Source organism: Antechinus flavipes, chromosome 3 (genome assembly GCF_016432865.1).
Source record: "Antechinus flavipes isolate AdamAnt ecotype Samford, QLD, Australia chromosome 3, AdamAnt_v2, whole genome shotgun sequence".
In the NCBI taxonomy this organism is placed as follows: domain Eukaryota; kingdom Metazoa; phylum Chordata; class Mammalia; order Dasyuromorphia; family Dasyuridae; genus Antechinus; species Antechinus flavipes.
Window position 1 is genome coordinate 293,345,262 of NC_067400.1, and position 24,250 is coordinate 293,369,511.

The following is a 24,250-nucleotide window of genomic DNA, read 5'->3' on the forward strand; positions in this document are numbered from 1 at the left end:
ATTCACAGTTCCATAAACAATGTATCAGTGTTCCAGGTTTCCCACATCCCCTCCAACATTGATCATTGTCTTTTCCTGTAATCTTAGCCATTCTGACAGGTGTGTAGTGGTATCTCAGAGTTATCTTAATTTGCATTTCTCTGATCAACAGTGACTTAGAGCACCTTTTCACATGACTAGAAATAGTTTCAATTTCTTCATTTGCAAATTGTTCATACCCTTTGACCATTTATCAGTTGTAGAATGGCTTGAATTCTTATAAATTTGAGTCAATTATATATTTTAGAAATGAGGCCTTTATCAGATCCTTTGGATGTAAAAGTTCATTGCTTCCTTCTGCTCTTGTCTGTATTAGTTTTGTTTGTACAAAAACTTTTTAACTTAATATAATCAAAATTATCTCTTTTGTGATCAATAATGGCCTCTAGTTTTTGATCACAAATTCCTTCCTCCTCCACAAATCTGAGAGGTACACTATCCTATGTTCTTCTACTTTATTTACAACATCATTCTTTATGTCTAGATCATGAACCCATTTCAACTTTATCTTGCTATAAAGTATTAGATGTGGGTCTATACCTATTATATACCATACTACTTTCCAATTTTCCCAGCACTTTTTGTCAAATAATGAATTCTTATCCCAAAAGTCGGGACTTTTAGGCTTGTCAAATACTAGATTGCTATAGTCTTTGATTATTTTGTTCTGTGAACCTAACCTGTTCCACTGATCAACTCTATTTCTTAGCCCATACCAAATGGTTTTGGTGACTGCTGCTTTATAATATAGTTTTAGATCTGGTATGGCTAGGCCATCTTCATTTGCTTTTCTCTTCATTAATTCCTTTGAAATTCTCGACCTTTTGTTCTTCCAGATGAATTTTGTTATTTTTTTCTAAGTCAGTAAAATAATTTATTGGGAGTCTGATTGGAATAGTACTAAATAAATAGATTAGTTTATGTAGTATTGCAATCTTTATTATATTCACCTGACCTATCCAAGATCACTTGATATTTTTCCAGTTGCTTAGATCTGACTTTATTTGTGTGGAATGTCTTTTGTAGTTTTGCTCATATTGTTCCTGACTTTGCTTTGGCAGATGTATTCCCAAATATTTTATACTATTATCAGTTATTTTAAATGGAATTTCTCTTTGTATCCATAGCTTTTGGATTTTGTTAGTGGTATAAAATTGTTAATGGTTTATGTGTATTTATTTTGTATCCTGCAATACTGCTAAAGTTGTGGATTATTACTAATAGTTTTTTAGTTGATTCTCTAGTGTTTCTAAGTATATCATCATATCATCTTCAAAGAATAATAATTTGCTTTCTTTGTTACCTACTGTAATTTCTTTTATCCCTTTTTCTTCTTTTATTGCCAAAACTAGCATTCCTCATACAATATTGAATAGTAATGGTGATAGTGGACAACCTTGTTTCACCCCTAATTTTACTGGGAATGGTTCCAGTTTATCCTCATTACATATACTTGCTGATTGTTTTAAATAAATGCTACTGACATTTTTTTAAGAAAAAGTTTTAAGGAAAAGTTCATTTATTCCTATATACTATAGTGTTTTTATTAGGAATGGGTGTTGCATTTTATCATATGGTTTTTCTGCATATGTTGAGATAATCATATGATTTTTGTTACTTTGGTTATTGGTTTGGTCAATTATGTTAACAGTTTTCCTAATACTGAACCAGCCCTGCCAGCCTTGTATAAATCCTACTTCATGTATTATCCTGGGGATGATTTTCTGTAATCTCTTTGCTAATATTTTATCTAAGATTTTTGTATCAATATTCATTAGGAAGATTGGTCTTTAATTTTCTCTCTCTGTTTTCATATTATCTGGTTTAAGTATTAGTACCATGTCTGTGTCATGAAAGGAATCTGATAGGAGTTCTTAATTCCCTGTTTTTTTCAAATAGTTTCTATAGTATTGGAGTTAATTGTTCTTTAAATGTTTGGTAGAATTCACATTTAAATCCATCTTCTCCTGGGGATTTCTTTTTAGGGAGTTGATTAATACAAGCTAATTCTTAACAGACAAATAACAACATTTTTTATACTCTTTCAGGAAATCCTTTGCCATGTGTTCAGTTTACAATACTATTTTTTAATTGGGCTTTTTTGTTGTTGTTTTAATTTTTTTCTTCTCTTTTTTTCTTTATGATTTATTCTTTGCTGTCACTACTTAGCATCTTCTGGCCATTTTACTTTTTTTGTTATTTGTTTATTGTCTCTGCATATTTCTTGACTTTAAACATTATATAAAAATTACAGACTTTTTTTTTTTTCCTACAGGAAAGATGGCACTGCCCTAAGTCTCAGGTCTTTTCTTGCTGTTGTTTTTAAGACAAGTTCTGACTGTTTGCAAGTATTACATGCTTCCAGTGATGTAATATAGGGACACTTTTTTGGAATTGAATGTGCTGCTCAGGACTCTGTGACCTTGTAACTGGAAGTGTTCCTATCTACTTTGAAACTGTGTCCCAGAAGTGGGAATTGATAATGGAGTTACCAAATAGCACATTGTCCTATACCCATTGTTAAAGCAGTGGCCTGCTATACTTTTCTGATCAGTTTTTGGAATATCTTATTTTATTTGGCTGAGAGTTCCTAATTCTACTGCTGTTGCTATTGCTGCCTCCAGAATTCAGAACTAATGATGACAACATATGTACTCCAGCCCAGTCCCCCACCACAGTGTCACAGATTTCTTTCTTGCTTTGACGCCATTTTGTATCTTAGGTATAATGTCTCATGCTGAGCTTTTGTTGACTCTGTTTATCTGTTAGCTCTGATTATTTTATTTTATTTTAATTTTATTTAGAAGAGAATGTAGGAAAATCTCAAGTGCTTCCTTTACTCTACTATTTTGGCTCTGTCCCCAAAACTCTAATATATTGTTTTAATAATAAATAAGTCTCAAGTGTATTTTCTTTCTTTCTTTCTTTTTTTTTTTTTTCAAAACAGAAAAATTTCTAGGGTAGATATGAAGAACAGTATCATGAAAGGTATGTGGAGTGTTTGAGGGTAACTTTGTAACACCCTTCAAATCTTAAGAGGTACATGTCCATCCAGATTTTGCAATGTTTTACTTTTTTTCCTCTCCAAAGAAAAATAAAACCATATAATACATTAAATTTTTAAATATCTACCTTGTTACAATAATATAATTTATAATCAAATTTTACTTACAGAAGTAGCTCTGTTTTCATCACAGTTATGTGTATAGCTTGAAAATAAGTTGGAATCTTGTAAAGAAACATGAGCCTTTTTTTAGAGAAATACCCAAATAATTAAGCAGGAGGTAGGATTAAATTAAATCCTATTTATATTTGTATTAAGGGACTTAAAGAGAAAATAGATTTTTTTTTGAGCCTTGCTTTTTCTTAATGCAACAGCCTATCATGGACTAGAACATACTGCTTGGGGCTTTTCCATCTTGATCTTTAACAGTTCTCATTGTCTTGGTACTAAACTTAGTGCTGACAGACATTTATTCAGTTGACTTCATTGAAGCTCAGATATCTGGAGCTCAAACAACCTACCAGCCTCTGCTTTTGAATAGTAGGTATTACTGAAGTATACTACTATATCCAGTATGTTTAAAATTTTAATTTAAATATTATTTCAAATTATTTTTATACTTAGTAAAATAGTACTTTATAATTAATAATAACCAATCTTTGAAAGATAGTGGTATTCGATAAGTATTGTATAACCTAATGTCATGAGAAATGTAAATATATCAGCACATACTCAAATAATTAATATTAGTATACTTAGTTTACTATAGAATATGATCAGTTTTGTTTTGCTTTTTCTCATATTCTTGTGACACAAAGCAGTATGATGATCCTTGTTTGGTATTGCTTCATTTTTTGTTTGTTTAATATTGGACAGCTTTTGAAAGTCAGGAAGTGGTTACTCTCTCAGGAAGCTAGGGTCAAGAAGTTTTATTAGGTATGTAGCACAGTGATGGACAAATTGTAGGAGTATAATAAGTAGTTGGTTTTGAAAGTGTTTTGAAGCTGTGCTGAGTACTTCTATAAGAATATTCTGCAAATCACAGCTCTGTCTCTTTGATCAAAATCTTAAGAAACTTGTTTTCTATAGTTTTATTATACCATGAGCTCTGCCTGTCAAATCAGTAATTCAGGGAAATAGGAAATAAATGAGCAGCAATACAAGGAGAAAAAAATGCAATCTAATATATCTGGGGATAAGCAGTTTTAAGGAAATATTGAGTGGACAGAAGAATCAGTAAAGGAAGAAATGCAAAAGAACACTGAGAAGTTTTGATGGACAGCACACTGAATCTGAGCTTACAGTACAAGTTGAAATTGGTAGAAACAACACTGCCCTTTGGGGCTATATTTGAGGCAACATTACTTTATGAATTAGGAGTCATTGTACAATTCTGTGGATATTTTAAAGCCAAATGCTAGGAATACTCAATAGTTTCAAAATGGCCCAGTAATTAGAAAATGTGCACACAAGGAATGACAATAATAAGCTCAATTTCTCCATATTCTAAAATTAATACTCAGATTTAATAAGAATGGGCATTTTACTGCTCTTTCAGATTCTGTCTCAACCTCATTATGGTATTGGCTATACTATTCTTATATAGTCAGAACTAGAGCAGATTGAATAGGATTCAGTCTCAGGGCCTGAACATGGGAGGCTTTTTCCTTCATATAGTATACAATAGATAACAATGTCCAAGCCTAACAATGTTTAATTCTCTACAAGATTATGCAAATGGCAAAATATCACCCTAGGGCAACCTAGAGAGTTTTATAATTACAATATATCTCTCTTGTTATTTTCCTTCTTCCATTCTTCAAATTCCCATAAGACACAGTGGTACTTTCTGGGAGATGAACCACCATACCTTCTCTGTACTTGATTGTACCTCTCCACAACTACCCCTCCACTTACTTTTTTTTAAATTTAAAAAAAAATTTTTTTAATTTTATTTCTTTTTCCCTCCACTTACTTTATTCATAAGGCATTTGTCTTTCAATTCTCCTTAATCAAAACATAAAGGAGTAGGAAATCACATATAAAATAATAGTAGTTTATATAAGTAGCAGTATTTCCCATGTTAAAGGAAATTTCCCCATCCAAAAATATTATCCACCAACCCTTCCTGCTCCTCTGTCAACACCCCTCTCAGATCTGCCTTGTGGCTTGAAATCAAGGTATAATAAATTTAAGACATTCCATTGAATGTTATTGGTTAATAAGTCCGTTATTTATTATTTATATTAATAAGTCAGTAATTGTCGTTGCTTCTGCTGTTTTGTTATCATTGTTGTTTGTCCACCCTTTTCAAAGATGACCATGACATGAGGGAAGTGATGCTATGACATACAAGTGAATTAGATTTGAGTAAGCGAGAGTTGTTCAAGGTCACCAGTCTCACTTTCTCCTCCAGAACCTTCAAGGTTTAATGGCCACACATATATCAGTGATACTGGAAATGGCATTGTTTCAGTGCTTTTTTAAAGTAAGATCTTTAATTGGTTTCTGTTTGATTGTGGCAAAGTGCAATAAGTAATTAAAGATAGTTAAGAAATGAGGCAGAGAATTTGGTACCAAGCACCATTAAAATAGAAAAACGTCATGTTCTTGGGTCTAAAATAACTATCCTGACAGATTCCAAATAAAATGAAAAATCTCTAGTATTAGTGAAGTGTTCCAATTAATGCCTTTCAAAGATCATACTTATGTCACTAGAAACAACTTAGAAGTCATTTGGCCCAAGCTTTCCATGTTATAGGTAAGGAAATTTAAGCCTTCAGAGATTAAGTGGTATATCTAAAGTAATCTTAGTTAAAAGGAAAACAGGCAATATACAAAGTGGAATCTTTTGATTCCAATTCCAACATTCTTTCCCTTGAAAAATGCTACTAGCTTTAAAAAAATTTTTTTAATTAAATAACTTTTTATTGACAGAACCCATACCAGGGTAATTTTTTACAGCATTATCCCTTGCATTCACTTCTGTTCCGATTTTTCCCCTCCTTCCCTCCACTTCCTCCCTCAGATGGCAAGCAGTCCTTTACATGTTAAATAGGTTACAGTATATCCTAGATATAATATATGTGTGCAGAACCGAACAGTTCTCTTGTTGCACAGGGAGAATTGGATTCAGAAGATATAAATATCCCGGGAAGAAAAACAAAAATGCAAGCAGTTTATATTCATTTCCCAGTGTTCTTTCTCTGGATATGGCTGCTTCTGTCCATCTTGATCAATTGAAACTGAATTAGCACTCTTTACCGAAGAGATCCACTTCCATCAGAATCCATCCTCAAACAGCATCATTGTTGAGGTATATAATGATCTCCTGGTTCTGCTCATTTCACTTACCATCAATTCACATAAGTCTCGTCAGTCCTCTCTGTATTCTTCCTGCTGGTCATTTCTTACAGAACAATAATATTCCATAACGTTCATATACCACAATTTACTCAACCATTCTCCAATTGATGGACATCCTTTCATTTTCCAGCTTCTAGCTACTACAAACAGGGCTGCCACAAACATTTTGGCACATACAAGTCCCTTTCCTTTCTTTAGTATCTCTTTGGGGTATAAGTGCTACTAGCTTTTTATGATGCACAAATCCTTGGAATACCATAGAAACCTCTCAATAAAACTTGCAAACATTCTAAAGATATTGGCCTTGTTTTCTCCACTAAAACAAACAAAACAAACAAACAAACCAATAGGATGAAAACCTGTCCAGTTTTTTACTATATTTATTGAGGGGAGACACTGATTTATATCATTTTCTATTCTATAAGAAGATCTGAAAAGAAAAATTTGATCAAATTCATCTTTCTGAGGCAAAAATGAAGCATCCCATGATAAGATTTATTGAAGCATAGTTTTTACAGTCAGGAAAGTTCTCAGGAATGTTGTTCATCAGGGTGTTATAGTTCTTCTCATTTCTGTTTGCAATCCCATCTTTACCAGGTTTCTTAGAAGCACTTTGTGCTGAAAAATCATATAAAATTGCATATGCATGTGTGGAAGGATGATAGCTTTCTAAATTAGTGGACATTAGAGCACAAACAGTGGCTCACTAGTTTCACTTGTTCTCTCCCTCCAAACCCCTGAGGGGAAAAAAAAGGTTCCATCTCTGATATGCCACATTTATATTTTACTTAATAAGATCTCAGGAAAGTGAAAGGTTAAATTGAGAAGAAATAAAGGGAATACACATTTACATGGCATTTAGTATATTCTAGACACTGTGCTAAGTGCTTCTATTGATATTATCCAATTTGATCTTCACAACAACACTTAGGTATAAATGCTACTATTATTTCTATTTTACATTTAAGAAACTGAGGCCAACAGAGGCTATATGAATTTCTGTTAGTCCTCAGTTAGCAAACAACTGAAACCAGATTAGAACTCAGATTTTCCTTATTCTAACCCCACAACTCATTTAGTATAGTGCCACCAGCAGAGAGAAAATTATCTGTGAAAAAATATATTTTTTGGAAACAAATAATTTAAATCAGTTTATGGAAACAAATCAAAATACTGGAAAATAAGAAATTACTTAAACAAGATAAAGGAAACAAAGTATATTTAATATTAGAAGTTTTATTTATCCAAAAGTAACTTGATCAGTGTCAGAGAAAATGGCTTTGAGTACTGCTTCCACCCCCACATTAATAGTATTTTTTTCAATTATGTGTAAAGATTGTTTTCAGCATTTATTTTTATAAGATTTGATTTCCATTCCTTTTTTTTCCTTCCTCCCTCCTACTACCTTCCCAAAGACAACAAGCAATCTAATATAGGCCATACAATCAAATTAAAAATATTTCTATCTAAGTTATGTTGTAAAAGAAGAATTGGAAAAAAGGAAGAATGACAAAGAACAAAATTGTGAAAATATGATACTTTCTTTTGAATTCAAAATTCATAGTTCTTTCTCTGAATATGGATAGTTTTTTTTTTTTCCCCACTATGTGTCTTTTGGAATTATCTCAGATCATTGTACTACTGAGAAAAGCCAAGTCTATTAAAATTGATAATTTCATAATGTTGCTGTTTTTTCCATTTGGCTCATTCTACTTTGTAAGTTTTTCTTTTTCTTTTTTTTTTCTCCAGTGAGTTTTTGTGCCTTGCTTCCATTTGGTCAATTCTATTTTTGAAATCACTCATTTTCTCATTGGCTTCTCATACTTCTTTTACTATTTGGCTTAGTCTGATTTTTAATGTGTTGGTTTTTAAGTAGTGTGTGTGTGTGTGTGTGTGTGTGTGTGTGTGTGTGTGTATGTTCGTGCATGTTTGTGTGTGTGTGTCCTTTAGAAACTATTGATTTGTTTTTCATATGTTTCTTGCGACATTCTCATTTGTCTTCCCAAATTTTCCTCTACCACTCTGACTCAATTTGCAAAATCCTTTTGCAGTCTTTTCTGTTACTTTTGACCAATTCACATTGTTTTCTTGGAGTCTTTGAATGTTGGAACTTTGATTCTCTTATTTTCTGAGTATTTTTTCATCTTCTTTGTCACTTTAGTAATTGTATGTGGTCAGAATCTTTTCTGTCATTTGCTCATTTTCCTTGCCTGTTTGTTAAAGTAGAACTCTGCTTCCAGGATGGAGGGTACACTGTCTCAGTCTTCAGGATGTTTGTGCAGTTGTTTTCAGAGGTACATTTGGGAACCTGTAAGTTTTCAATTCTTTTGAGGTGGTATGATATAATAAGATGTGTGATTACTATTCTCCTGGCTTGTGCCCTGCTCTGTGAGTTACCATAAACACTCCTAAACAGTAACAAGGATCACTATTTTACTGTTCCTGCAAGTTCTGGTGTTCCACTGCTCCTTTTTACCATGGACCACTACCAAGGGCTGTTACCTGAATTCAAGTTTGAACAAATTACAGAGTTCTTCCTCATAGCCAGCAAAGATTCCAGTGTTATCTCCTTCTTATTGATTATTCAAACCTCTTACCATCTGTAGTCTGAGAACTTCAGAAAACACTACTGTCCTTGTTGATTCAGTGGCTTTCAAGACCAATTCTTGATTTTCTGGGGCTGGGTTCTTGTGCTGGACTACTCTTCCCTCTTATCCACATCAGAAAAATACTTCTCTTGCCAATGTTCTAAGTTGTCTTCAGTGTCTGTGGGCTGAGAAATCTGGAAGCTGCTACTATTGCCAGTAATTTATTCACCCTGAGGCCCCTTCCTAGTTTGCTGGGGTTGGGACTATGCTGGGCCTGTTCTGGACTGAGCTCCATTCTTACTCTTTTGTGACAAACCTTTCCTGCTAAATTTCCATGTTGTCCGTGGGTAGAAAATTGTTTTACCATCTTTTTTTTATGTGTTCTGCTCCTCTGATTATTATCTAAAGGTATATGAAGGAATTTGGGGAAGAGCCTGGGTAAGATTGCCTTTACTTGTTAATTTTGGCTCTACTTTATACTTGGCTGTCAAGTTTGAAGAAGAGAATATTTAGGATAAACATGGTGGCTGTCTTCAAATAGCTGAAATGTTGTCCAATGGAAAGGAACAAAAGTTGTCTGTCTTTGTACCAGAGGACAGAATTGATGTCATTGTGGAAAAGTTTCAGAATGACAGACTTAGATTCAATGTCATGGAAAGCTTTTTCCAAATTAGAACTGCTATATGAAAGAGTATGTTGTATAATGACATAAGTTGGTAGGAAAATGACAAGTTTAATATTGACTTTTTATGTTTGGTCTTAGTCAAGTCATTTATCTTCCTAAAGCTCAAGTTTTCTTATTTTCAAAATGATAGAAGGGTAGAACTAATTGGTCTTTGATATCCTTCTAGCTTTCTAGAAACCTATCAGTATTCAAGCTTGATTATCTCTAGTAGGGAATTGTTAGCAATGTTGCCTATTTAGTTAAAAGTTGTACTAGATGACATTTAAATATCAAATTAGTTGTCTGTACATATTACCAAATATCAATACTCTGCATTTATATATGAGAATATTAATAATGACATTGTAGGAAATTGTGAACAATCATATTACTTTTTAAGTTCTCTTTTTGCTTTTCCTCTTAATTTAAATTAAATCATTCTTCCCTCATACCAGTAACAGTACTTTGTAGTAGCAAAGCACCTTCCTTATTGTACCCCTATATGAAGGACACTATTAAAAAAAAAAGAACCAATATTATTCTCTATGAAAATAGCATATTCTCCAAATACACACATGAGTTCATGCACTGAGGTTCAGACAAGCAAGCACTTAAGGCTAATTACCAATGGACAATACCCTATTAGCATTTGTTTGGAAAATGGCCCACCCCACCATTCTGTGCTGGCTCAATTTGTTGATGGATAGAGAGATTGGGAGGAGCATTTAGAGGGTAGAGTAAGATGAGCAAGGGTAGAAGAAAGAGGAGATTTCTGTGTTCACTCTTTCTCCTCTCCCTTCGATAAAGAATAAAGATCAAGGATTTTTGCTTATCCTGACTCCAGCTGATTTTAAAGTATTCAGGGTGCTAATGCGGTCATCTCTCTCTCACACACACATACACACACACACACACTAATGTATATATTCACAGTTATAATTATACACATATTTATGGGCATAAATATATATGTACATATGTGTATTTAGGTGTTTGTATATATGCATGTGTTTATATATATGTATTTATTTATATGTGTATATTCCCAAACTTTGCCTCTTTTCATAATCATAATACAGATATCACATAAGGACCTTGGATTAAATTTTAATAACATAGTAAAAAACTCTAATGACATTTGTGGTGAAATTGTTCTTATTACATAAGAGAGTTAATTTTTATTATAAAACAGTAAGTCAATAGTTGTATGCTGATTTATATACAGTTCTACATTTCAGAATAATGTAGAACTTTTCTCATACCATGAAAACTCGATATTGTAGCCATGGTTAGGACATATATAAAGAAACCATCTCAACATTTCATATTAGATCTGTTGCTGTAAAGGTGAAGATATTTGAAAATCTATGCATTTTGGATTATGAATAAAAGAAAAAATTAGCAAACAATTGACCTTTTAAATTCTAAATTTAAGTGTAAAATTGTTTTTTCAATCACTAAGTGATTGAACTAAATGATTCATTTAGTGAACTAACATAATAGTATATTGTTATAACAAATACTATATTATAACAATAAAACAGAATGTTTTGGAAACTTCCTGATTGCAAAATCTCTTAAGATTCAAACATAGCCTTAGGGAAAAGCATAAAAAACTCATTTAATATTAGCTTGTTCTCCAAATATCATGTATATTGGTGTCAAAACTTACTTTGGGCCATCAGTTTGGGTGATCCTCTATTAACATAGCCTTCATAATATCTCTTTATATATATAGATAGACACCATCTACATTTTTATAAGCATAGATTGAAGAGACAAAGTATTATCAATGATCCCCTTAACCAAGTTGAGTAGGTACAGTAATAAAAGTCAGTGTTTAGAAACTAGACATTCATTTGGGACTTTCCTAATGGCATGAAATTAAGAGATTCTAACTCTTTATATTCATAACTTCATTCTTCAATGTGACAAAAATAAGCATCATTCAAACCTTGCTCAACAAACACTGACACCATTGTTCCTTTCCTCATGAACAATTCTTAAAATATTATTATTACAGTTCCAAGATGAAGAGAAACACTTTCAGTCATATGATAGTAGAGACTCTGACAGTCATTGTTACTTCCATTCACAAAAAAGAGAGGTCCTGAGGAACATCAATATTTTTAGTGCTATAAAACATTTGTTTTCTTTTCTGATTCTGCTCTCAAGATAGTATTGTTTACTTATCAAAACTCAAAAGCCATAGTTCTAAATACCCTTATCATTGCAACTAGCAACTGTTAACCAGAAAATTAAATGTTCTGTTTATTGATGTCATAAGGACTTCAAATGATGAGAAGTTGAAATTCAAAGCCTCTGAACAAATCCCTTAAGTTTTACCCATGTAAAACATTCAATAAATATAACCTTTAAAATAAAAATGCCAAATTAGCATTGTCACAATTAAGTATCAATTTCAAATGGTCAAGAGGATATAAGAGGAACTATCAGAGTAAAGGGAAAAATATGAAAACACATATTGAAAGTCTGATGTGTTGACTTTATTTTAAAGTCTTTTATCTGATTGCTCCATTTAATAAAATACATTTAGATAAAAAATTAAAAAAAACAAGATGATAAGTTAACCTTTTTAATCAATGTAATTTACAAAATGTATTTCAAGTGCTAAGCTCACATTTCAAAACCTGATATGTCAAAACAATTTCTCTACATGACCAAAAGGTTTGTACTTACTCACTTACATACTTAAAGGTTCCAGGGTCAGTTTTTTAGCCTTTCTGGCAATAACATAGTTTTTATTTTTTTTTTAATGAACCTGAAAGCAGAAAAACGTTACATGATTTTAATACATCTATTTCAAAATTTGAAAGTTGCTCAATGACTCACTATTTTGGTATTTATAAAAATCACAAGGCCTTCAGAAAGCACTGAGGAAAAGTAATGCATTGTTTATTTCTTTCTATATCTTGTTATTAATCTACATTTCTCTCTCTCTGTCTTCTTTCTGTCTATGTTTTGGTCCTCGTCTTTCTCTGTCTCTATTTATCTCTTTAACATCCCAGCAAGAATGAGCATCTTTTTCCAGGGAAGAAGATGGACATTCAACAAAGTAAGCGAATTTCATATATTTCTGATGAAAAAGCCAGAACTTAACAAAAAGTTTAATCTACAAACATAGAACTCAAGAGAAATCTAAAAAGGTAAAGATTAATCTTGGGAACTATATTTTGGCTATAAAGATGTATAAAGAATACATGTATTACCTTGTTCAAGAAACTGATGTGGAAAGGACATTGTACCAGAAAAAGGGTAAAGTGGGGGTAGTACATCTCATGAAGAGGCATAGGAAACCTATTATATCTGAGAGAAAGAATGGAGGGGGATCAATATAGTGGGTATCTTACTGCCTTCAGAATTGGCTTTAAGTGAAAAATCTTAAGACATATTCAATCTATGGTAAAATTTCTCCCACCTCATTGAAAAGTGAGAAGGGAAAAGTGAAAAGGGAAGGAATAAGCTAAGAGGAAGGGAATACGGAAACTAGGAGGGAAAGGGGTAAGATAGGGGGAGGAACTCTAAGGCAGAGGGAGGGATACTAAAAAGGGAAGGCTGTGAGAAGCAAGTGGTGTTCACAAGCTTAATACTGGGAAGGGGGGGAAAGGAGAAAGAAGGGAGAAAAGCATAAACCGGGGTTAACAAGATGGCAAGTAATACAGAACTGGTCATTCTAACCATAAATGTGAACGGGGTAAACTCCCCCATAAGGAGGAAGCGGTTAGCAGAATGGATTAAAAGCCAGAATCCTACAATATGTTGTTTACAGGAAACACACCTGAAGCGGGGAGATACATGCAGGTTAAAGGTAAAAGGTTGGAGCAAAATCTACTATGCTTCAGGTGAAGTCAAAAAAGCAGGGGTAGCCATCCTGATCTCAGATCAAGCTAAAGCAAAAATTGACCTAATTAAAAGAGATAAGGAAGGGCACTATATCTTGCTAAAGGGTAGCATGGATAATGAAGCACTATCTATATTAAACATATATGCACCAAGTGGGGTAGCATCTAAATTCTTAAAAGAGAAACTAAGAGAGCTGCAAGAAGAAATAGACAGTAAAACTATAATAGTGGGAGATCTTAACCTTGCACTCTCAGAATTAGATAAATCAAACCACAAAATAAATAAGAAAGAAGTCAAAGAGGTAAATAGAATACTAGAAAAGTTAGATATGATAGATCTCTGGAGAAAATGTAATGGAGACAGAAAGGAATACACTTTCTTTTCAGCAGTTCATGGAACCTATACAAAAATTGACCATATATTAGGACATAAAAACCTCAAACTCAAATGCAGTAAGGCAGAAATAGTAAATGCATCCTTTTCAGACCACGATGCAATGAAAATTACATTCAACAAAAAGCCAGGGGGAAGTAGACCAAAAAATAATTGGAAACTAAATAATCTCATGCTAAAGAATGATTGGGTGAAACAGCAAATCATAGACATAATTAATAACTTCACTCAAGAAAACGATAATAATGAGACATCATACCAAAATGTATGGGATGCAGCCAAAGCGGTAATAAGGGGAAATTTCATATCTCTAGAGGCCTATTTGTATAAAATAGAGAAAGAGAAGGCCAATGAATTGGGCTTGCAACTAAAAATGCTAGAAAAGGAACAAATTAAAAACCCCCAGTCAAACACTAAACTTAAAATTCTAAAAATAAAAGGAGAGATCAATAAAATTGAAAGTAAAAAAAAAAAAAAAACAAAAACAAAAACTATTGAATTAATTAATAAAACTAAGAGTTGGTTCTATGAAAAAAACCAACAAAATAGACAAACCCTTAGTAAATCTGATTAAAAAAAGGAAAGAGAAAAATCAAATTGTTAGTCTTAAAAATGAAAAGGGAGAACTCACCACTAACGAAGAGGAAATTAGAGCAATAATTAGGAGTTACTTTGCCCAACTTTATGCCAATAAATTTGACAACTTAAATGAAATAGAAAAATACCTCCAAAAATATAGCTTGCCCAAACTAACAGAGGAAGAAGTAAATAGCCTAAACAGTCCCATCTCAGAAAAAGAAATAGAACAAACTATCAATCAACTCCCTAAGAAAAAAATCCCCAGGACCAGATGGATTTACATGTGAATTCTACCAAACATTTAAAGAACAATTAACTCCAATGCTAAATAAACTATTTGAAAAAATTGGGAATGAAGGAGTCCTACCAAACTCCTTTTATGACACAGACATGGTACTGATACCTAAACCAGGTAGGCTGAAAACAGAGAAAGAAAATTATAGACCAATCTCCCTAATGAATATTGATGCTAAAATCTTAAATAAAATATTAGCAAAAAGATTACAGAAAATCATCCCCAGGATAATACATTATGACCAAGTAGGATTTATACCAGGAATGCAGGCTGGTTCAATATAAGGAAAACTATTAGCATAATTGACTATATCAATAACCAAACAAACAAAAACCATATGATCATCTCAATAGATGCAGAAAAAGCATTTGATAAAATCCAACATCCATTCCTAATAAAAACACTTGAGAGCATAGGAATAAATGGACTTTTCCTTAAAATAGTCAGGAGCATATATTTAAAACCATCAGTAAGCATCATATGCAATGGGGAAAAACTGGAACCTTTCCCAGTAAGATCTGGAGTGAAGCAAGGTTGCCCACTATCACCATTATTATTTAATATCGTATTAGAAACACTAGCCTCAGCAATAAGAGTCGAGAAAGATATTAAAGGAATTAGAGTAGGCAATGAGGAAACCAAACTATCACTCTTTGCAGATGATATGATGGTATACCTAGAGAACCCCAGAGATTCTACTAAAAAACTATTAGAAATAATTCATAATTTTAGCAAAGTAGCTGGCTACAAAATAAATCCCCATAAATCCTCAGCATTTTTATACATCACCAACATAACCCAACAGCAAGAGATACAAAGAGAAATTCCATTCAGAATAACTGTCAATACCATAAAATATTTGGGAATCTATCTACCAAAGGAAAGTCAGGAATTATATGAGCAAAAGTATAAAAAAGTCTCCACACAAATAAAGTCAGACTTAAATAATTGGAAAAATATTAAGTGCTCTTGGATAGGCCGAGCGAACATAATAAAGATGACAATACTCCCTAAACTAATCTATTTATTTAGTGCTATACCAATCAGACTTCCAAGAAAATATTTTAATGATCTAGAAAAAATAACAACAAAATTCATATGGAACAATAAAAAGTCGAGAATCTCAAGGGAATTAATGAAAAAAAAATCAAATGAAGGTGGCCTAGCTGTACCTGATCTAAAATTATATTATAAAGCAGCAGTCACCAAAACCATTTGGTATTGGCTAAGAAATAAATTAGTGGATCAGTGGAAAAGGTTAGGTTCACAAGACAGAATAATCAACTATAGCAATCTAGTGTTTGACAAACCCAAAGACCCTAACTTCTGGGATAATTCATTATTTGATAAAAACTGCTGGGATAATTGGAAATTAGTATGGCAGAAATTAGGCATGGACCCACACTTAACACCATATACCAAGATAAGATCAAAATGGGTCCATGACCTAGGCATAAAGAACGAGATTATAAATAAATTAGAGGAACACAGGATAGTTTATCTTTCAGACTTGTGGAGGAGAAAGAAATTTGTGACCAATGATGAACTAGAGACCATTACTGATCACAAAATAGAAAATTTTGATTACTTCAAATTAAAAAGCCTTTGTACAAACAAAACTAATGCAAACAAGATTAGAAGGGAAGCAACAAACTGGGAAAACATCTTCACAGTTAAAGGTTCTGATAAAGGCCTCATTTCCAAAATATATAGAGAACTGACTCAAATTTATAAGAAATCAAGCCATTCTCCAATTGATAAATGGTCAAAGGATATGAACAGACAATTTTCAGAGGATGAAATTGAAACTATTACCACTCATATGAAAGAGTGTTCCAAATTATTATTGATCAGAGAAATGCAAATTAAGACAACTCTGAGATACCACTACACACCTGTCAGATTGGCTAAGATGACAAGAAAAAATAATGATGAATGTTGGAGGGGATGCGGGAAAACTGGGACACTGATGCATTGTTGGTGGAGTTGTGAACGAATCCAACCATTCTGGAGAGCAATCTGGAATTATGCCCCAAAAGTTATCAAATTGTGCATACCCTTTGACCCAGCAGTGTTTCTACTGGGCTTATATCCCAAAGAAATACTAAAGAAGGGAAAGGGACCTGTATGTGACAAAATGTTTGTAGCAGCCCTATTTGTAGTGGCTAGAAACTGGAAAATGAATGGATGCCCATCAATTGGAGAATGGCTGGGTAAATTGTGGTATATGAATGTTATGGAATATTATTGTTCTGTAAGAAATGACCAGCAGGATGAATACAGAGAGGACTGGCGAGATTTACATGAACTGATGCTAAGTGAAATGAGCAGAACTAGGAGATCATTATACACTTCAACAACGATATTGTATGAGGACATATTTTGATGGAAGTGGATTTCTTTGACAAAGAGACCTGAGTTTCAATTGATAAATGACGGACAGAAGCAGCTACACCCAAAGAAAGAACACTGGGAAATGAATGTAAACTATCTACATTTTTGTTTTTCTTCCCGGGTTATTTATACCTTCTGAATCCAATTCTCCCTATGCAACAAGAGAACTGTTCGGTTCTGCAAACATATATTGTATCTAGGATATACTGCAACATATCCAACATATATAGGACTGCTTGCCATCTAGGGGAGGGGGTGGAGAGAAGGAGGGGAAAAATTGGAACCGAAATGAGTGCAAGGGATAATGTTGTAAAAAAAAAATTACCCTGTCATGGATTCTGTCAATATAAAATAATTATTAAATAAAAATTTAAAAAAAAAATAAAGCAATACTGATATTATTGTGCTTAGTGTTTTGTCTGTTATGCTCATTTCTCACTTCAGTATTTTCAATAGATTTCTCCAGTCTCCATTAAAAAAAAAATAATGAACTCTTCATTTCTTCTAGCAGATCAACATTCCATTATTGCATATAACAATTTGTTTAGCCATCACCCAATTAATGGGCATCCTCACAATTTCCAGCTCTTTATCTACAAAAAGAGTATTGCTATGGTTGATTGGTTGTTGTCCTTTATTCTCAAAGAACACCAAAATGATGCTGTCATTTTGTCAAAAATTATGTCAAAAATCACTGTTAGAATCAAGTTAGTGCATTTGATTATGACAAATCAGATCCATATGAGCTCAGAATGCTCTGCCACAGGTCAGATACAAATATCCCTTGAAGATTTCAGTTGGATTTTCTACTTTTGCATATCTCATATTTTTTTGAATAATTTAAGTCTGCTTTTTTTCATAGAGCACAACACCTTTTCTAACAATGACATGCCATGCTGGGCAGTCCTGTGCCAGTGTCTCTCCTGACCCACAATCAATTTAAAATATTTTTGAACATATAGATTCTTCCCCTTTATATTCCCTAATCATTTTAGGAAATAGACCTAGCAGTTATATTACTGAGTCAAAGGGCATTCCACTCACTTTCATAATGTCCTCTTTGTAACTATGGATATTCAATTTGTTTGAACCATGATATACTGACTCCTTTTCATGACCATTACCTTTGTTATTTAGCAGACAAAAATGTTGTGTAAAATGCCAATCATTGTGTTATTAATATTTTCTTTTGGTTCTGTGACCCCAATGGTCCATTTTCTTGATTATCCTGACTATTGAAGATTAGAAGCATACTAGGGCAGAAAGCCAAGAAAGTAATGATATCACTTATTCATTTTCAATATTCTTTGGTTACAATTACAGTCAATCAACCAATCCACACTTTCCCATCTTTTTGGCAAGGATACCATGACTCAAATGTGTTGAAAGACAATTGTGTTTTCCACAAATTTAGCAATGCACATTTGGTAAGTAATTATTAATTTTACAGGGAAATCTGAGTCATTTAAATTTTTTAACTTTAATTTAACTTAATTTAATTATCAATAGATAATGTCCTTTGCTTTTTTATGTTTTAACCCCTTCGATGGATTTTGCCAATGCTGCTGAGCATATTGGAATGTATATATTAATTGTTATGTACTCAATCCATTTCACCATAATTCAATATATTACACTGTTTCCAGGGTGAGATTGCATCACAAAGCTAGACACTCCCACTGTAGGAAAGTCATTATTACTCGGCAATGAATAACACTTAACTTATATAAAATTCTTAATGGCAGATGTAAATTAGTCAATAATTCATACATTCATTAATGAAAAAGTGAACTGTTTGGTAATTTCTAAATGTGTATAATTGAAGAAATCCACTTGAATAAATAATCATATTCTCTATAGTAGAGTCATAAATATAATGATTAGTCTATAGCAAAGACATCATAGAGTGAACAGTATTTAACACCACTGAAACTATGACAACCAACATAATAAAAAACCTGTTTTTCAGAGTTGGAGTCTGCTATTGTTTCTGGAACCTTGAAATCTTAGGCTCTTTTAAAAAAATCTTTATGATGTTACTGAAAAATACAACTTACATTGAAGGGACTCTTGTTACTCCATTGAATAAAGAGGAGAAAAAAAAGCAGAAAAGTTGCTATGAAAATAATGAAACTTGTAATCAGTACCTCAAATTTGGAAATTTTGTGTGCCTTCTTGCCTGTTTATGTTAAAAATAAACATAGATAGATATAACATCTCTTAATGAATCTCTGTGTTCCAGGCACTATTCCAAGCACTGGAAATGAAAACACAACCCAGAAAGACAATTTCTATTCTCACAATGCTTCCATTCTAATGGAGGAAGATAACACATAAAAGAGTAAGTGTAAGGAAAAAAAGAGACAAAGGTTATTTATAAAAAGATAGAGAAAGGGTTTAGTCTGGAGTAAATTGTGCTTAACAGGGCCCCTCTAAATGGTAAGGAAGTATTTAAAATAAAATAGTGGAAGAGGGTGGAAAAGCTTTGGTCCCCCTTTTATATGAATCATTAATTTCTGGTTCTATATTTAAATTCAGAAGCATTTATTAGCATGTATAGGAAGTGTCTGAATTAATATGGATTTTTTATTTAAATTACAATTAATTATGTTTCTCTAGTGTACATCCATTCCATGGGATTGAACAATTCACATATTTGAAGTGCTATAACTGTATTATTAAATAGAATAAAAATGAAGAGGTATGGCTTCATGAGGGATAAGGTTATTTCAGCAAAATACTGATATCCAATGAAATGATGAAGTATTATGATATTTGAAGACTTAAGCAAATGAAATTTTTCTTAAAATGGCTCCATCTGGGTTCTGCTAAATATACTGGTGAAGCTTCAAGCAGCATGTATCATAAAATTAAAGATTAGAAAGAAACCTCTCATAAAGAAGAAAAAAAAATCCACATATACAAAAAAATGTTTGTTGCACTTCTTTTTGTGGTAGGAAAGAATTGGAAAATCAGTAGATGCCCATCAATTGGAAAATGGATGAAGAAGTTGTGGTATATGAAGGTAACAGGATATTATTGCTCTATTAAAATGATGAACAGGCTGACTTAAGAAAGGCCTGGAAAGATTTATATGAAATGATGCTGAATGAAACAAACAGAACCAGAAATATATTATTGTGTGTACACACAATAACATCAAGAATGTGTGATAATCAACTATGAAAAACTTGGGTCTTTTCAGTGGTTCAATGATCTAGAGCAATTCCAATAAACTTTGAATAGAAAATGCCATCTAAATCCAGAAAAAAGTACTAAGGAGACTGAATGTAAATCAACACATGTTATGTTCACTTCTTTTTTTTTTTCTGTTTTTTTTTTAAATTTCTTCCATGTTTTCTCCTTTTGCTTATTTTTCTCTTTCAACATGATTCATAAAGAAGTGTATATTAATAATAAATTAATTTACTAGAAGAAAGGAACCTCTGGGCAGTTAAATTCACCATTTCATTTTATAGATGAGAAAGCTGATGTCCAGAATTCTAAAACTTATTCCAACCCATACAGGTAGCAAGAAGAAATATTGGTATTTGAATGCAGTAATTTGAATGTATGAGGATTTGCCACACCAAACAGCTTAAACAGATGTTGAGAAATTTGGAAGGGACAGATTAAAGATACTAAAATTAATCAGTAATTTAGGTCGATATTTCCTGGTCACAATTTACAGGAGATTGAGAACATTTGTTTCAAGAATTCTCAGAGCCTTTAGACATTTTAGGACAATTTCATCTTTCTTACATAAACTTGGAAAAGTTGAGATGTTAGGGTACAATTTAAATGGATTTTCTATCAAAAATAGTATAAAGTTAATGAGTCAGAGAAACAGAAAAATAGTAGGAAGATAGACTGAAAGAACAAAGAAAGTATTTACTATATTCTTATTAGGTGCCTGCCACTATGTTATGTTTTCGGGAGAGAAATACAAACAAAGAAACAAATAATTCATGCAGAACTTTGCACTCTAACAGGAGATGATAATATATACAATAGAACTAAAAAGAAAAAGAGTACTTTGCTTGGTAGTATAGTTTGGTGCTGGTAGACAGGCAGTAAGATAGAAGCCAGATTCTGCAATAGATAAGACACAAAATTATCTTTCAGTAACACAGATAATTCTAGGAGTGTATTCATAAGTGATTGTGGCAAAAAGGTAGAACTAATAAAAATAGATTGCTATAAAAATGCTAAATTTAATTTAACTATGTATTGTTTAACTCCTAGTTTCATCCATCAATTCTTTTGAAATGCTTTCTTAATTGGGTTCAAGTCAAGATTTCTCCCTTTACTCTTTCCAAAATTTTAGCAGACACTTTTTGAAATTGTCTAAAATGTTTCTTTGAAGTTTCTTTTATATGTGATTTCATATTATGAATAACTTTTGCCCTTTGCAGATATCATTCTTTGTATGACAAAGAAATTGATTTTGCTTGCTAGAGTGGATTCTGTTTGCTTGATTTTTTTGGGAATGGTAGTATTGTTTTTCAAGTTCTTTTCCAACCCCATTATGAAAACATTTCTACATTGTTTAAGCTTATATAGGAAATCTACTCATAAAGATCTTTTATTTTTCTCCATTTTCTTTTTTTTTTTGAGACCTAACAAGTTTGTTTAAACAGAAAAGCTTGAAGATGTTACAATTGTTACAACTATTAAGTGATTTAAAAAAATATATTCTTTAGAGTTTCTTTTAATATACTACTTTTCTTTTTTTAGCTCTCCAAAATTTCAAAGTGATTTTTACATATTACATAATTTGATTCTTATAATAAACCTTTTTTTTAATAATAGCTTTTTATTTACAAGTTATATGCATGGGTAATTTTACACCATTGACAACTGCCAAACATTTTGTTCCAATTTTTCCCCTTCTTCCCCCCACCCCCTAGATGACAGGATGACCAATACATGTTAAATATGTTAAAGTATAAATTAAATACAAAACAAGTAACCAAATCGTTATTTTGTTGTACAAAAAGACTTGGATGCTTGCCTGTGAAGGAAATCCAAAATGCAGGCAGGCAAAAATATAGGGATTGGGAATTCTATGTCATGGTTCTAAGTCATCTCCCAGAATTCTTTCACTGGGTGTAACTGGTTTAGTTCATTACTGCTCCATTGGAACTGATTTGGTTCATCTCATTGCAGAAGATGGCCAGATCCATCAGAATTGATCATCATATAGTATTGTTGTTGAAGTATATAATGATCTCATGATCCTGCTCATTCACTCAGCATCAATTTATGTCTCTCTTGGCACTTCTGAAATCATGCTGTTGGTCATTTCTTACTGAACAATAATATTCCATAATATTCATATACCACAATTTATTCAGCCATTCTCCAATTGACGGGCATCTACTCAGTTTCAAGTTTCTTGCCACTACAAAGAGGGCTGCCACAAACATTCTTGCATATACAGGCGCCTTTCCCCTTTTTAGGATCGCTTTGGGCTATAAGCCCAGTAGAAACACTGCTGGATCAAAGGGTATGCACAATTTGATACCTTTTTGAGCCTAGTTCCAAATTGCTCTCCAGATTGGTTGGATATATTCACAATTCCACCAACAATGTATCAGTGTCCCTGTTTTCCCACATCCCCTCCAACATTCCGCATTATCTTTCCCTGTCACTCTAGCCAGTCTGACTCTAGCCAGTCTGACAGGTGCGTAGTGGTATCTCAGAGTTATCTTAATTTGCATTTCTCTGATTAATAATGACTTGGAGAATCTTTTCATATGGCTAGAAATAGTTTCAATTTCTTCATCTGAGAATTGTCTGTTCATATCCCTTGACCATTTATCAATTGGAGAATGGCTTGGTTTCTGATAAATTAGAGTCAATTCTCTATATATTTTAGAAATGAGACCTTTATCAGAACCTTTGACTGTAAAAATGTTTTCCCAGTTTATTGCTTCCCTTCTAATTTTGTCTGCATTAGTTTTGTTTGTACAAAAATGTTTCAATTTGATATAATCAAAATTTTCTATTTTGTGATCAATAATGATCTCTACTTCTTCTTTGGTCATAAATTTCTTCCTCTTCCACAGGTCTGAGAGGTAAACTATCCTGTGTTCCTCTAATTTATTTATAATCTCGTTCTTTATGCCTAAGTCATGAACCCATTTTGACCTTACTTTGGTATATGGTGTTAAGTGTGGGTCAATACCTAATTTCTGCCATACTAGTTTCCAATTTTCCCAGCAATTTTTATCAAACAGTGAGTTCTTATCCCAAAAGCTGAGATCTTTGGGTTTGTCAAACACTAGAGTATTAAAGTTATTGACTGTTTTGTCCTTTGAACCTCACTTATTCTTCTGATCAACTAATCTATTTCTTAGCCAACACCAAATGGATTTGGTGACTGCTGATTTATAATACAGTTTTAGATCTGGTACAACTGAGCCATCTTCATTTGATTTTTTTCATTATTCCTTTGAAATTCTTGACTTTTTGTTTTTCCATATGAACATATTTGTTATTTTTCTAGGTCATTAAAATATTTTTGGGAGTCTGATTGGTATAGCGCTAAATAAATAGATTAGTTTAGGTAGTATTGTCATCTTTATTATATTTGTTCACCCATCCAAGAGCATTTAATATTTATCCAATTGGTTAGATCAGACTTAATTTGTGTGGAAAGTGTTTTATATTTTTGCCCATAAAGTTTCTGATTGTTCCTTGGCAGATAGATTTCTAAGTATTTTAAACTATTAGTAGTTACTTTAAATGGAATTTCTCTTTGTAACTGTGTTGGATTTTGTTAGTGATATAAAAGAATGCTGATGACGTATGTGGATTTATTTGGTATCCTGCAACTTTGCTAAAGGTGTGGATTATTTCTAATAACTTTTTAGTAGAATCTCTGGGTTTCTCTAAGTATATCATCATATCATCAGCAAAGAGTGATAATTTGGTTTCCTCATTACATACACTAATTTCTTTAATCTCTTTTTCAACTCATTGCCACAGCTAGCATTTCTAATACAATATTGAATAGTAATGGTGATAGTGGGCAACTTTGTTTCACTCTTGATCTTATT